This window comes from Octopus bimaculoides, unplaced genomic scaffold (genome assembly GCF_046866305.1).
Source record: "Octopus bimaculoides isolate indiv1 unplaced genomic scaffold, ASM4686630v1 contig36, whole genome shotgun sequence".
In the NCBI taxonomy this organism is placed as follows: Eukaryota; Metazoa; Mollusca; class Cephalopoda; order Octopoda; family Octopodidae; genus Octopus; species Octopus bimaculoides.
In genome coordinates, this window is record NW_028315286.1 from 725,972 (window position 1) to 738,114 (window position 12,143).

Consider the following 12,143-nt stretch of genomic DNA (forward strand, 5'->3'; position numbering starts at 1 on the left):
GGAGGACTATGATAAATATGAGGGCGAGGGGGGGGGCGGCTGAGGACGGAACCTTGGTGGACCCCTACCTCTACCCGGAATTCATGATTTACGTGCATTCTTTGATTAACTGCATTGCTTTTCGTTGAGAGAAAGTAAAAATAAACTTTCAGTTCAAAGTCGGATCCTTTCATTCTTAACGACCTGACATAATCTAGCCCTGGACGTTTACTTGAAATCCACAGGTTGGTCGTGGTTGGAACGCCTTTGTTCATTGAACAGCCGTATCAGGGTTGGCCCTAGGGCTAAACAATCACACACACACACCCACGGATTTCCATAACAATACAATCATTGGCATTTGGGGTGGCCACCAGTTGCAAACAGATGGTGCACTTTGAGTGCAAACATATATAAAAATATATCTTTCTCTCTCTCCTCCTCTCCTCTCTCTCTCTCACTCTCTCTCTTTCCCTCTCTCCTCTCTGTCTGTCTGTCTCTCTCTCTCTCTCTCTCTCTCTCTCTCTCTCTTTCCCTCTGTCTCTCTCTGTCTCTCTCTCTCTCTCTCTCTCCTCTCTCTCTCTCTTTCCCTCTCTTTCTTTCTCGCTTTCTAATGTGTGCAAATGTGTATCTTTCTCTCTCCAAAGCTCTGTCTATCTGCCTGTCTCTCTCTGTCTGTCTGTCTGTCTCTCTCTCTCTGTCTCTCTCTCTCTGTCCTCTCTCTCTCTCTTTCTCTCTCTCTCACTCTCTGTCTCTCTCTCCCTCACTCTCTCTCTCTCCCCTCTCTCTCTCTCTGTCTCTCTCTCTCTCTCTCTCTCTCTCTCTGTCTCTCTAACTCTCTGTCTCTCTCTCCCTCTCTCTCTCCCTCTATCTCTCTCTCTGTCTCCCTCTCTCTCTCTCTGTCTCCCTCTCATTACCTCCCACCTCACCCTCTTCACTTCTACCATTCGTTCTTCCATCTGTTCTGGAATCTTCTAAATCTTCCTCTCCCTTCTTCAACCAGTCCCACGTCTGCCTACTGCCCCCCTCTCTCCGTCTGTCTGTCTCTCTCTCTCTCTCTCTCTCTCTCTCTCTGTGTCTCTCTCCTCTCTCTGTCTCTCTCTCTCTCTGTCTGTCTCTCTCTTTCTCTCTCTGTCTCTCTCTGTCTGTCTCTCTCTTTCTCTCTCTGTCTCTCTCTCTCTCCCTCTCTCTCTCTCTGTCTCTCTCTCACTCTCTCTCTCTCTCTCTGTTTCTCTCTCTCTCTCTCCCTCTCATACCTCCCACCTCACCCTCTTCACTTCTACCATTCGTTCTTCCTTCTGTTCTGGAATCTTCTAAATCTTCCTCTCCCTTCTTCAACCAGTCCCACGTCTGCCTACTGCCCCCTCTCTCTCTCTGTCTCTCTCTCCCCCCTCTCTTTCTCTCTGTCTATCTATCTGTTTGTCTGTCTGTCCGTCCCTCTAGATAGCAAATAACATGTATAGGTAGACTGATAGACAGACAGACAGATAGACAGACAGAGAGAGATAGATAGATAGAGAGACAGAGGGAGGGAGAGAGATAGACAGATAGAGAGAGATAGATAGATAGACAGAAGAGAGAGAGAGATAGATAGATAGATAGATAGACAGAGGGAGGGAGAGAGATAGACAGATAGAGAGAGATAGACAGAGGGAGGGAGATAGATAGACAGATAGATAGACAGAGGGAGGAGAGAGATAGACAGACAGAGAGTGATAGACAGACAGACAGAAAGAGGGAGGGAGAGAGATAGACAGACAGAGAGTAATAGATAGATAGACAGACAGAGGGAGGGAGAGAGATAGACAGATAGATAGACAGAGGGAGGGAGAGAGATAGACAGATAGATAGACAGAGGGAGGGAGAGAGATAGACAGATAGAGGGAGAGAGATAGACAGATAGAGAGAGATAGACAGATAGACTGAGGAAGGAGAGAAATACACAGATAGATAGATAGAGAGAGATAGACAGATAGATAGACTGAGGGAGGGAGAGAAAGATAGATAGACAGATAGAAAGAGATAGATAGATAGATAGATAGACAGAGGGAGGGAGAGAGATAGACAGATAGATGTACTTCCTCCCCTTCCCCCTCCCACTCTCTAATATTACGTCATTACATCTTCTTTCTTCTGATTCTTATCTCTTTTCTCTTCATTGTTTCTTTCTCAGTTTTGCATTACTCCTCCTCCTCCTCCCTCCTCCTCCTCCCATTCTCTTTTTCTCCTCCCCCTCTCTCTCTGTTATACTACGTCATTTCTTGTTATGCCTCTCTCTCTCGTTGTATTCTTTCTCCTCCCCTTTTCCCTCCACCTTTTCTTTCTGTCTGTCTCTATTCCTCCTCCTCCTCCTCCTCCTCCTCCCTTTCTCTTTTTCTCTCCCTCTCTCTCTCTGTTATACTACGTCATTTCTTGTTATGCCTCTCTCTCTCTCTCTCTCTCTCGTTGTATTATTTCTTCTCCCCTTTCCCCTCCACCCTTTCTTTCTGTCTGTCTGGATTCCTCCTCCTACTCCTCCTCCTCCCATTCTCTTTTTCTCTTCCTCTCTCTCTGTTATACTACGTCATTTCTTGTTATGCCTCTCTCTCTCTCTCTCTCTCTCTCTCGGTGTATTCTTTCTTCTCCCCTTTTCCCTCACCCTTTCTTTCTGTCTGTCTGTATTCCTCCTCCTCCTCCCATTCTCTTTTTCTCTCCCTCTCTCTGTTATACTACGTCATTTCTTATTATGCCTCTCTCTCTCTCTCTCTCTCGTTGTATTCTTTCTTCTCCCCTTTTCCCTCCACCCTTTCTTTCTGTCTGTCTGTATTCCTCCTCCTCCCTCCTCCTCCTCCCATTCTCTTTTTCTCTCCCCTCTCTCTCTGTTATACTACGTCATTTCTTGTTATGCCTCTCTCTCTCTCTCTCTCGTTGTATTCGTTCTTCTCCCCTTTTCCCTCCACCCTTTCTTTCTGTCTGTCTCTATTCCTCCTCCTCTTCCTCCTCTTCCCATTCTCTTTTTCTCTCCCTCTTTCTCTGTTATACTACGTCATTTCTTGTTATGCCCTCTCTCCCTCTCGTTGTATTCTTTCTTCTCCCCCTCTTCCCTCCACCCTTTCTTTCTGTCCTGTCTGTCTGAATCCCTCCTCCTCCTCCTCCTCCTCCTCCTCCTCCCATTCTCTTTTTCTCTCCCTCTCTCTGTTATACTACGTCATTTCTTGTTATACCTCGCTCTCCTCTCTCTGTCCTCTCTCTCTGTCTCTCTCTGTGTCTCTCTCTCTCTCTTTCTCTCTGTCTGTCTCTCTCCCTCTCCCTCTCTCTCTCCCTCTCTGTCTCTCTCTGTCTCCTCTCTCTCCGTCTCTCTCTCTCCTCCCTCTCTCTCTCTCTCTCTCTCTCTCTCTCTCTCACTCTCTCTCACTCTCTGTTTCTCTCTGTCTCTCTCTCCCTCTCTCTCTCTGTCTCTCTCTGCCTCTCGCTCTCCCTCTTTCTCTATATCTCTCTCTCCCGTCTTACTCTCTTCATCGCAATTTCTTCCTCCCTCTCTCTATTTTAATACCAACCTCCTCCTCCCTCGCTTGTCTCTGTCAATCTTTCTTCCTCTCTCTCTCTCTCTCTCTGTCTCTCTCCCTCTCTGTCTCTTTCTCGCTCTCTCTCCCCTCTCTCACTCTCTCTCTCTCTCGTTGTATTCTTTCTTCTCCCCTTTTCCCTCCACCCTTTCTGTCTGTCTCTATTCCTCCACCTCCTCCTCCTCCCTCCCATTCTCTTTTTCTCTCCCTCTCTCTCTGTTATACTACGTCATTTCTTGTTATGCCTCTCTCTCTCTCTCGTTGTATTCTTTCTTCTCCCCCTTTTCCCTCCACCCTTTCTGTCTGTCTCTATTCCTCCTCCTCCTCCGCCTCCTCATATTCTCTTTTTCTCTCCCTCTCTCTCTGTTATACTACGTCATTTCTTGTTATGCCTCGCTCTCTCTCTCTCTCTCTCTCTCTCTCTCTCTCGTTCTTCTCTCCTTTTCCCTCCACCCTTTCTTTCTGTCTGCCTGTATTCCTCCTCCTCCTCCCCCTCCTCCCATTTCTCTTTTTCTCTCCCTCTCTCTCTGTTATACTACGTCATTTCTTGTTATGCCTCTCTCTCTCTCACTCTCTCTCTCTCGTTGTATTCTTTCTTCTCCCCTTTTCCCTCCACCCTTTCTTTCTGTCTGTCTGTATTCCTCCTCCTCCTCCCCCTCCTCCCATTCTCTTTTTCTCTCCCTCTCTCTCTGTTATACTACGTCATTTCTTGTTATGCCTCTTTCTCTCTCTCTCTCTCCTCTCGTTGTATCCTTTCTTCTCCCCTTTTCCCTCCACCCTTTCTTTTCTGTCTGTCTGTATTCCTCCTCCTCCTTCTCCTCCTCCTCCTCCTCCCATTCTCTTTTTCTCTCCCTCTCTCTCTGTTATACTACGTCATTTCTTGTTATGCCTCTCTCTCTCTCTCTCTCTCTCTCTCTCTCTCTCGCTCTCGTTGTATTGTTTCTTCTCCCCCTTTTCCCTCCACCCTTTCTTTCTGTCTGTCTGTATTCCTCCTCCTCCTCCCCCTCCTCCCATTCTCTTTTTCTCTCCCTCTCTCTCTGTTATACTACGTCATTTCTTGTTATGCCTCTCTCTCTCTCACTTTCTCTCTCTCGTATTCTTTCTTCTCCCCTTTTCCCTCCATCCTTTCTTTCCGTCTGTCTGTCTGTATTCCTCCTTCCTCCTCCCCCTCCTCCCATTCTCTTTTTCTCTCCCTCTCTCTCTGTTATACTACGTCATTTCTTGTTATGCCTCTCTCTCTCTCTCTCTCTCTCTCTCTCTCGCTCTCGCTCTCGTTGTATTGTTTCTTCTCCCCTTTTCCCTCCACCCTTTCTTTCTGTCTGTCTGTATTCCTCCTCCTCCTCCCCCTCCTCCCATTCTCTTTTTCTCTCCCTCTCTCTCTGTTATACTACGTCATTTCTTGTTATGCCTCTCTCTCTCTCACTCTCTCTCTCTCGTTGTATTCTTTCTTCTCCCCTTTTCCCTCCATCCTTTCTTTCCGTCTGTCTGTCTGTATTCCTCCTCCTTCTCCTCCTCCTCCTCCCATTCTCTTTTTCTCTCCCTCTCTCTCTGTTATACTACGTCATTTCTTGTTATGCCTCTTTCTCTCTCTCTCTCTCTCGTTGTATCCTTTCTTCTCCCCCTTTTCCCTCCACCCTTTCTTTCTGTCTGTCTGTATTCCTCCTCCTCCTTCTCCTCCTCCTCCTCCCATTCTCTTTTTCTCTCCCTCTCTCTCTGTTATACTACGTCATTTCTTGTTATGCCTCTTCTCTCTCTCTCTCTCTCTCGTTGTATCCTTTCTTCTCCCCTTTTCCCTCCACCCTTTCTTTCTGTCTGTCTGTATTCCTCCTCCCCCTCCTCTCATTCTCTTTTTCTCTCCCTCTCTCTGTTATACTACGTCATTTCTTGTTATGCCTCTCTCTCTCTCTCTCTCTCCTCTCTCTCTCTCTCTCTCGTTCTTTTCTTTCTGCTCCCCTTTTCCCTCCACCCTTTCTTTCTGTCTGTCTGTATTCCTCCTCCTTCCTGTTGCCTTTTCTCACTCTGTCTTTCTCTCTTGTGCCACGCGCCCTTTCTCTCTTTACCCCTCTCTCTATCTTTGTCACTTCCTCCCTCCTCCTCCTCTGCACGATTGGCGAAACGTCATTCGAATCCGACCCTGGAATAAAGCGGCGACTGGGCAGAACGTTCTGAGTTCTAAATTCCACCGAGGTCGACTTTGCTTCTCATCCATTCGGGGGTCGATAAATCAAGAACCAGTTGCGTACTGGATCGATCTAATCAACTGTCCCCTTCCCCCCCCCCCCAAATTCCGTATATACAGAATCTCCATAATAAATAACATCTGCATAGAAAATTTCATTACAAAATATTAATTTTTCTCAAAGTTATGACCTTCCAAAGTCCTTAGGGTACAATTATGCCCTTACGTCCAGGGATTTAAAGGGAGATAATTCTTAAACGATTGCTATTTTAAAGTCATTGCAAGAGTTGTCCTTCTTGTCTTGTAAGGGAGGTAATTAAAAAAGACGTCTAGGAACATTCATAAACGTAAATCGTTATAATTATCTCCCTTAGAATGTGAATTATATTCTTGAATTCAAAAACATAATTTTTTATTCCAAGGGAGGTAACTATAACAATTTACTTTCGTAAAGTTCCAAGACGTCTTCTTTAATTACCTCCCTTACAGAACAAGAAGGACAACTCTTGCAATGACTTTCAAATAGCAATCGTTTAAGTGTTATCTCCCTTTAAATCACTGGACGTAAGGGCATAATTGTACCCTAAGGACTTTGGAAGGTCATATCCACAAACTTCGGTGTCTTCTACTATAGCCTCATGCCAACCGAAGACTTGTGAGTGGATTTGATAGACGGAAAACTGAAAGAAGCCCATCTTATATATATAGGTGTAGGAGTGGCTGTGTGTTAAGTAGCTTGCTTACGAACCACATAGGTCCGTGGTTCAGTCCCACTGCATTGCACTTTGAGCAAGAGTCTTTTACTATAGCCTCATGCCAACCGAAGACTTGTGAGTGGATTTTATAAACGGAAACTGAAAGAAGCCCATCATATATATATATATATAGGTGTAGGAGTAGCTGTGTGTTAAGTAGCTTGCTTACGAACCACATAGGTCCGTGGTTCAGTCCCACTGTGTGGCACTTGGACAAGTGTCTTCTACTATAGCCTCATGCCAACCGAAGACTTGTGAGTGGATTTGAAAGACGGAAACTGAAAGAAGCCCATCATATATATATATATATAGGTGTAGGAGTAGCTGTGTGTTAAGTAGCTTGCTTACGAACCACATGGTTCCGTGGTTCAGTTCCACTGCGTGGCACCTTGGACAAGTGTCTTCTACTATAGCCTCATGCTAACCGAAGACTTGTGAGTGGATTTGATAAACGGAAACTGAAAGAAGCCCATCATATATATATATATATAGGTGTAGGAGTAGCTGTGAGTTAAGTAGCTTGCTTACGAAATACATGGTTCCGGGTACAGTCTCACTGTGTGGCACCTTGGGCATGTGTCTTCTACTATAGCCTCGGGACCACCAAAGCCTTCTGAGTGGATTTGGTAGAAGGAAACTGATAGAAGCCCATCTTATAAATATATATAGGTGGAGGAGTCGCTGTGTGTTAAGTAGCTTGCTTACGAACCACATGGTTCCGGGGGTTCAGTCCCACTGTGTGGCACCTTAGGCAAGTGTCTTCTACTACAGCCTCGGGGCCGACCAAAGCCTTGTGAGTGGATTTGGTAGACGGAAACTGAAAGAAGCCCATCTTATATATAGTATATATATATAAATATATATATTGGTATAGGAGTGGCTGTGTGTTAAGTAGCTTGCTTACGAACCACATAGGTCCGTGGTTCAGTCCCACTGCGTGGCACCTTGGACGAGTGTCTTCTACTACAGCCTCGGGGGCCGACCAAAGCCTTGTAAGTGGATTTGATAGACGGAAACTGAAAGAAGGCCCATCATATATATATATATAGGTGTAAGGAGTGGCTGTGTGTTAAGTAGCTTGCTTACGAACCACATAGGTCCGTGGTTCAGTTCCACTGCGTGGCACCTTAAGCAAGTGTCTTCTACTACAGCCTCGGGGCCGACCAAAGCCTTGTGAGTGGATTTGATAGACGGAAACTGAAAGAAGCCCATCATATATATATATATATAGGTGTAGGAGTAGCTGTGTGTTAAGTAGCTTGCTTACGAACCACATAGGTCCGTGGTTCAGTTCCACTGCGTGGCACCTTAAGCAAGTGTCTTCTACTACAGCCTCGGGGCCCGACCAAAGCCTTGTGAGTGGATTTGGTAGACGGAAACTGAAAGAAGCCCATCATATATATATTATATATATATATATATATATATATATAGGTGTAGGAATGGCTGTGTTTTAAGTAGCTTGCTTACGTAAGCATATGGTTCCGGGGGTTGAGTCCCACTGTGTCGCACCCTGGCCAAGTGTCTTCTACTACAGCCTCGGGGGCCGACAGTTTAAGGACCCTTTCCAAGCGTTGACCCTCTCAATGTTTCTTTAATTCGTTGTAGATTTCCTCGTCTATGTCCTTCAATTTCTCTTCATTGCTCAGGGCTCTAAGCTTAAGCAGTTCTATTTCTGTCTTCCTGTTTTCCAACTGTTAGTTTCTCCCTTAATTGTCTTTGTGGGTCCCTTTCGTTCGGAATACGTTAATTTGGAGTTTATGGGGCAGAATTATTGGTAGAGAATTGAACCAGCGTTCATAAATTTTCTGCCTTGCGGTTGTTTTTTCTGAACAACCATTTCAGGTTCGATACAGTTTACTATCGACCTGCTAGAAATAGCAGCCAAAATCTCCTCAAATCACTCCCTACTCCTCTTATCAATGGATATAAAGTATGAGCCAATGAGGGAGGCCTCTACGTGGTAGCTAGACCTGCTAGAAATAGCAGCCAAATCTCCCTCAAATCACACCCTACTCTCTTATCTATGGATATAAGTATGAGCCAATGAGGGAGGCCTCTACGTGGTAGCTGGACCTGCTAGAAATAGCAACCAAATCTCCCTCAAATCACACCCTACTCTCTTATCTATGGATATAAGTATGAGCCAATGAGGGAGGCCTCTACGTGGTAGCTGGACCTGCTAGAAATAGCAACCAAAACTCCCTCAAATCACACCCGACTCTCTTATCTATGGATATAAGTATGAGCCAATGAGGGAGGCCTCTACGTGGTAGCTGGACCTGCTAGAAATAGCAACCAAATCTCCCTCAAATCACACCCTACTCTCTTATCTATGGATATAAGTATGAGCCAATGAGGGAGGCCTCTACGTGGTAGCTGGACCTGCTAGAAATAGCAACCAAATCTCCCTCAAATCACTCCCTACTCTCTTATCTATGGATATAAGTATGAGCCAATGAGGGAGGCCTCTACATGGTAGCTACACCTGCTAGAAATAGCAACCAAATCTCCCTCAAATCACTCCCTACTCTCTTATCTATGGATATAAGTATGAGCCAATGAGGGAGGCCTCTACGTGGTAGCTGGACCTGCTAGAAATAGCAACCAAATCTCCCTCAAATCACTCCCTACTCTCTTATCTATGGATATAAGTATGAGCCAATGAGGGAGGCCTCTACGTGGTAGCTGGACCTGCTAGAAATAGCAACCAAATCTCCCTCAAATCACTCCCTACTCTCTTATCTATGGATATAAGTATGAGCCAATGAGGGAGGCCTCTACGTGGTAGCTAGACCTGCTAGAAATAGCAACCAATTCTCCCTCAAATCACTCCCTACTCTCTTATCTATGGATATAAGAATGAGCCAATGAGGGAGGCCTCTACGTGGTAGCTGGACCTGCTAGAAATAGCAACCAAATCTCCCTCAAATCACTCCCTACTCTCTTATCTATGGATATAAGAATGAGCCAATGAGGGAGGCCTCTACGTGGTAGCTCGACCTGCTAGAAATAGCAACCAAATCTCCCTCAAATCAAACCCTACTCCCTTATCTATGGATATATGTATGAGCCAATGAGGGAGGCCTCTACGTGGTAGCTAGACCTGCTAGAAATAGCAACCAAATCTCCCTCAAATCACTCCCTACTCTCTTATCTATGGATATAAGTATGAGCCAATGAGGGAGGCCTCTACGTGGTAGCTGGACCTGCTAGAAATAGCAACCAAATCTCCCTCAAATCACTCCCTACTCTCTTATCTATGGATATAAGTATGAGCCAATGAGAGAGGCCTCTACGTGGTAGCTGGACCTGCTAGAAATAGCAACCAAATCTCCCTCAAATCACACCCTACTCTCTTATCTATGGATATAAGTATGAGCCAATGAGGGAGGCCTCTACGTGGTAGCTGGACCTGCTAGAAATAGTAACCAAATCTCCTCAAATCACACCCTACTCTCTTATCTATGGATATAAGTATGAGCCAATGAGGGAGGCCTCTACATGGTAGCTAGACCTGCTAGAAATAGCAGCCAAATCTCCCTCAAATCATTCCCTACTCTCTTATCTATGGATATAAGTATGAGCCAATGAGGGAGGCCTCTACGTGGTAGCTAGACCTGCTAGAAATAGCAGCCAAATCTCCCTCAAATCACTCCCTACTCTCTTATCTATGGATATAAGTATGAGCCAATGAGGGAGGGCCTCTACGTGGTAGCTGGACCTGCTAGAAATAGCAGCCAAATCTCCCTCAAATCACTCCCTACTCTCTTATCTATGGATATAAGTATGAGCCAATGAGGGAGGCCTCTACGTGGTAGCTGGACCTGCTAGAAATAGCAACCAAATCTCCCTCACATCACACCCTACTCCCTTATCTATGGATATAAGTATGAGCCAATGAGGGAGGCATCTACGTGGTAGCTAGACCTGCTAGAAATAGCAACCAAATCTCCCTCAAATCACTCCCTACTCTCTTATCTATGGATATAAGTATGAGCCAATGAGGGAGGCCTCTACGGGGTAGCTAGACCTGCTAGAAATAGCAACCAAATCTCCCTCAAATCACTCCCTACTCTCTTATCTATGGATATAAGTATGAGCCAATGAGGGAGGCCTCTACGTGGTAGCTGGACCTGATAGAAATAGCAATCAAATCTCCCTCAAATCACTCCCTACTCTCTTATCTATGGATATAAGTATGAGCCAATGAGGGAGGCCTCTACGTGGTAGCTGGACCTGCTAGAAATAGCAACCAAATCTCCCTCAAATCACTCCCTACTCTCTTATCTATGGATATAAGTATGAGCCAATGAGGGAGGCCTCTACGTGGTAGCTGGACCTGCTAGAAATAGCAACCAAATCTCCCTCAAATCACTCCCTACTCTCTTATCTATGGATATAAGTATGAGCCAATGAGGGAGGCCTCTACGTGGTAGCTGGACCTGCTAGAAATGGCAACCAAATATCCCTCAAATCACTCCCTACTCTCTTATCTATGGATATAAGTATGAGCCAATGAGGGAGGCCTCTACATGGTAGCTGGACCTGCTAGAAATAGCAACCAAATCTCCCTCAAATCACTCCCTACTCTCTTATCTATGGATATAAGTATGAGCCAATGAGGGAGGCCTCAACGTGGTAGCTGGACCTGCTAGAAATAGCAACCAAATCTCCCTCAAATCACTCCCTACTCTCTTATCTGTATGAGCCAATGAGGGAGGCCTCTACGTGGTAGCTGGACCTGCTAGAAATAGCAACCAAATCTCCCTCAAATCACTCCCTACTCTCTTATCTATGGATATAAGTATGAGCCAATGAGGGAGGCCTCTACGTGGTAGCTGGACCTGCTAGAAATAGCAACCAAATCTCCCTCAAATCACTCCCTACTCTCTTATCTATGGATATAAGTATGAGCCAATGAGGGAGGCCTCTATGTGGTAGCTGGACCTGCTAGAAATAGCAACCAAATCTCCCTCAAATCACTCCCTACTCTCTTATCTATGGATATAAGTATGAGCCAATGAGGGAGGCCTCTACATGGTAGCTAGACCTGCTAGAAATAGCAACCAAATCTCCCTCAAATCACTCCCTACTCTCTTATCTATGGATATAAGTATGAGCCAATGAGGGAGGCCTCTACGTGGTAGCTGGACCTGCTAGAAATAGCAACAAAATCTCCCTCAAATCACACCCTACTCTCTTATCTATGGATATAAGTATGAGCCAATGAGGGAGGGCCTCTACGTGGTAGCTGGACCTGCTAGAAATAGCAGCCAAGGTATAAATGCATTAGAGACACTTACCTCCTCCTCCCTCGCTTGTCTCTGTCAATCTTTCTTCCTCTCCCTCGCTTGTCTCTCTCTCTCTCTGTTCTCTCTCTCCCTCTCTCTGTTCCTCTCTCTCCCTGTCTCTCTCTCTCTGTCTCTCTCTGTCTCTCTGTCTCTCTCTCGCTCTCATACTTCCTCTCTCTCTCTCTCTCTCTCCCACCTACTTTTATTACCAACCTCCTCCTCCCTCGCTGTCTCTGTCAATCTTTCTTCCTCTCTCTCTCTCTCTCTCCCACCTACTTTTATTACCAACCTCCTCCTCCCTCGCTTCTCTCTCTCTCTCTCTCTCTCTCTCTCTCATACTTCCTCTCTCTCTCTCTCTCCCACCTACTTTTATTACCAACCTCCTCCTCCCTCG

General features: G+C 45.6%; 1 pseudogene; it reads right to left on the reverse strand.

Annotated features, from left to right (window-relative positions):
• Window positions 1-11,785: 11,785 nt before the first annotated feature.
• LOC149130104 (uncharacterized) overlaps window positions 11,786-12,143 on the reverse strand; it is a 14,231-nt pseudogene continuing 13,873 nt past the window's right edge.